Consider the following 4,646-nt stretch of genomic DNA (forward strand, 5'->3'; position numbering starts at 1 on the left):
ATTATACTTCCCTACTGAAACTGAACGTGTGCTTTTTAGGCCTGTCATGTAAAATGACCTAAATTTTCACTTAGTTTTGAAGAACATTCTAACTGAACTAAAGTAATATAGATTAAAGTAGGTTAGAATTCGTGACTCTACCGATAATGGTTTCTAATATAGGTAAAGGACTAGCAAATATGAGAGAATAATGTTAGTCGTTGCCTTTGAATCCACTACACGAATGGTACTGTAGTTTAGCGACCTTGAAGGTGGTGTGAAAGTTAAAGCTTACCTCAGCTAGATTTAAAATCAGAATATAAAGAACTGGAATAAATACTGAAAGGCATTTTTTCAGTTGCTGTACATTATCTAGTTGGTCATCTTAGGATTACATTCCCCTATTTGGGATATATGAAAAGATCAGTTCGTTCAGGGCTGAGTCAGATTTGCGCAATAGAAATAGATGAATGAGTAACCGGTCTCAGATAAACTTTGCACTAAAAGTATATGATGCATGCAAGTACTACTAGTCATTTAGACTAAAATTTAACATTTACTGCCATGCCAATGAATGAGATGTTGCATTACTGCGTCTTGATCTCCAGAAGCATAACTCCTTAATGTACCTAACATTTCTAAGTGCCTTAGAAATTAGCTCGGTGTACACTATAGCACAAAAACGATGTGATAGTCACGATAGAAATATTTTTGATTGAATGTATACTTGACAAATTAGACATGACTTCTAAAAGTAACTCACAGCAAGGACTAAAGGAAAATTGTCATTTTTATTTAGTTTTACGATGCAGTTGTAAGTAATAGCATTCAGAGAAGTACTTACTTGCACGGTTCATAAATTTTATTGAAATTTAGCGGAATTACCGTATATAAATAGTCTTTTTTTTTTTTGCACTAAAACATTTGTTATTGTGAGTTATTGCTATTATATTCACTGCAGGCTAACAATATCGATCATTGACAAAATTAGGTTGGTACACTATTCTCTAAGTGAGAGTCGATTTACGTATTTATGTTTAACGCCTGTGAGCGTCTCTGCAATATATATTCGTATAACAGATTTGATTTTCTTCGGTCACTTGGGATTCAAATGTTGCAACTATTTCATTTATGTAGTCAATTTCTGAGTAATTCAAATAAGAAATTGAATACATAAAATACACCCGTACACACATAAAAACACAGAGACAAACACACACATGTCTATGTAATATGTGTGTGTGTGTGTGTGTATGTGTGTGTGTGTGTGCGTGTGTGTGCGCATGTGTGTGTGTGTAGTACTCAACAGAGCAACATCAGAAAGATAGAAATAATTTATTTATTAGAAAGCTTTTCTGTAAGTTTTAGAAAGATGTTAGCACATTAATCACATTCTTTCTATGCGGTTCATGTGCGAAAAGAGGAGCCCCCTGTCGGACCGTTCCATAGGGTGTTTACCACTCTTCAAGGAACATATAGCCGGTTTCCTTACCAATCAAAAACAAAAATCATCTGTTATATAAAGCAGTTGAAAATTAGATTTGCCCAATTGTGTATAGTCTAATTTGTATATTTGTACTTTTAACGGCTAGCATTTATTTAAATATCTATTTTATATACAACACAGCGTAAATATAATGTACTATATATAAATTAGATAATGTTTATTTAATGAAGAGCTGTTAAATGTAGAAATTTATGATTGCTTTATATAACAGAATTCAATCAGGCCTGATGGAATTCTCTCTGAAGTTATCAAGACGTGCAATCTGGATGAAATAATACTGGATTTTGCGAATAAGCTCTTGCTGAGCCAGGGAAGTCCAGATCAGTAGTCCGGGATTTACCTGAACCAGAAAACCTCAGCAATGAAATCTAACCACAAATGCACTGTCCAATATTTAACTCAAAGCCATCAACAGAAGGAACCTCAACAAGTTTCAAAACGTGATTCATAGCCATTTGTGACCAAATCAAAATGGATTTAGACCAGGGAGATCTGAACTTCAGATTTTGCCCTGAGGTGTATCATAGAAGGAGTTAAATCAAAACAGCTATCTGCTATTATAACCTTCGTGGGCTTTAGTAGAACGTCTAACAACATCCACTGTGACGAAATGTTAAAGAACCTTCGAGCATATGGCATTCCAGAAGAACTAGTTCTTGCCATTGAAAAGATTTATGAGAAGACTAGAGCTCGTGTGATGTCATCTAACGGAGAAATGGAGTTCTTTCATATACTACCTGAGGTTCTACAAGGAGACATGCTTGCACCTTAAATGTTTGTAATTGTATTGGATTATGCAATGCAGCAGGCTATAAACAATGATGAGGACCTTGGTTTCACAATTGATCGGCAAAAATCGCGGACAGTATCAGCAGTAACCATCACATATCTGGACTTTGCAGATAAGTAGAAACATCAGCTGCCAAATGTCAAGAAAAACGAATATGTCTTTCAACCAGTCAAGCAATATTTGCCTCGAGCGGTTCCAAATTGAATGTTGCTAAATACTTCTTAGTTGTTGGGTGAGCAGTTCAGAAGCAGATATCAAGATCAGGAATGCACAAGCGTGGATAGCCTGTAACAAACTAAAGAAGGTTTCCAACTCCAAATTGCCCAAACTGCCCATTGCAATTATCGAATCTAGTGTCATTATAATATGGCAGTAAAACATGGACACTGATGAAGTAATTATCAAACGAGCTAGATGGCTGCTACAAAAGGATTTCTGTAAATGGACCTAAATGTGAAATAGCAGCAACATATGACAAGTCAATATCTTTATGGAGACCAGTCAACAGTTAGCGAGAAGCTCAGGCAAAGACGGCTGTGACTATCTGGTCTCTCCCTGACCTAAGAAGATCCAAATTAGTCTTGTGGAAGCGACTTCGTGGTGACGTAAGAAGACGAAAACTCTACCATGCATCGACAACTTGATCCTTGGCACTGGACTAGAATATATCCAGGGACTACTGGCAGAGATGTTGGGCCGAGAAGTGTGGCGGGTGGACCTTGCTGCTGCAGCCCGAGTTAGAACCCGGCCATTATAATTATAATTATATAACAGCTAACCTATGCTGTTGATTAAAGGAAGGAAGCCGTGTACGTCCTCGATGAGGAATGGTCCATCGTTACTAATGTTACAATGTTAATGAAACGTTTTACAATGATATACTTTTTTAAAAGTCGAAAGATGACAATATTTCGATATGCCATCAAAATACGAACAATATTTTAAATTAAACATTTTGCTAACAAAACGAGCTGATGTTTACCATTTCCCTTTTATTTTTATATTCTTAAATCGTATTTTACTTCACTGCTTAAAATGAAAAAGTTATTCGAAAAACTTTATGCATAAATCGAATTTATATATTTTTATTTCATTGAATGTGAATAAGGCGCATTTTGTTTAATGACTAATTTAATTCTATTTCTTTCTTTCGTCATAAGGGGGCGAAATTTTAAAGGACATACCATTTATTTAAAGAGACGAATGCTGTAATATCTATCTATCTATCCATCTATCTTTTCTTTCCCTTTCTCTCTCTCTCTCTCTCTCTCTCTCTCTCTTTATATATATATATATATATATATATGTGTGTGTGTGTGTGTGTGTGTGTGTGTGTATGTGTGCGTATGTGTGTTTGTAAATGAATACATGCTCACACACACACACACACACACACACATATATATAATTTGCCAACGTGTGCATGTACACATGTGTATATATATATATATATATATATTAATGTATGTATGTAGTATGTATTTATATGTATGTGCATCGATACATGCATACATCTGAGAATAGGTGTTGTTTACATAAATATTCACGTATATATATTCTTGTGTGTCTGTTATGTTCGTCAATATATGCAGTTTCTAATTATATGTATCGCGCGCACACAGTCACACACACATACTCATATATATATATAAATATATATATATATATATATATATATATATATATATGTGTGTGTGATATGTTTGTATATAGATATATATGTGTTTGCAAGAGATAATAGAAAATTGCTTTTAAATATATTTATTATTACGTTTGCCTATGCAGTTCAACGTTTTTGTGCCTCCGGATATATGAAGAGAACTATATACATAATTGTAGAGGTATGCTTGCATCAATGTAACCTTGCCTGCATTCGTATATTCCTCAATTATACAAGCACATAGACAAAGACATATACTTAACATATATACGGCTATTCATATATGTATCTTTTACATAAAGAATGTGTAAGTGTTTGAATATTAAAGTAAGAATCACAAATCAGAAAATTCTGAAAATATATTTATGAATCACACAGTCACGTATGTATTTATCACTTCATTGGGATGTTACTTGAAGCTGCACAATTTAATGGGCGTGAGCTATCCGATATTTGAATATTTTTCTCTTATTGACGTATTGTTTTTTGTTTCTCTTACATAGAAAAGCTAATGAACTGAATAAGCTAATGAACTATCGAAAAGTCGCCTTGAAATTCTAATTTGAAAGCACTAGTTGTTTACAAAGAATTGCTGTCTTCGAATATATTCTTCGATGCTTTGTTTAGATTAAATTTGGCGAGCATGTAATATATCAATCACATTTATTTATGCGCATCTATCACGAAAATCAAATGTGTACAATTCATTT

The sequence above is a fragment of the Octopus bimaculoides genome, chromosome 4 (genome assembly GCF_001194135.2).
Source record: "Octopus bimaculoides isolate UCB-OBI-ISO-001 chromosome 4, ASM119413v2, whole genome shotgun sequence".
In the NCBI taxonomy this organism is placed as follows: domain Eukaryota; kingdom Metazoa; phylum Mollusca; class Cephalopoda; order Octopoda; family Octopodidae; genus Octopus; species Octopus bimaculoides.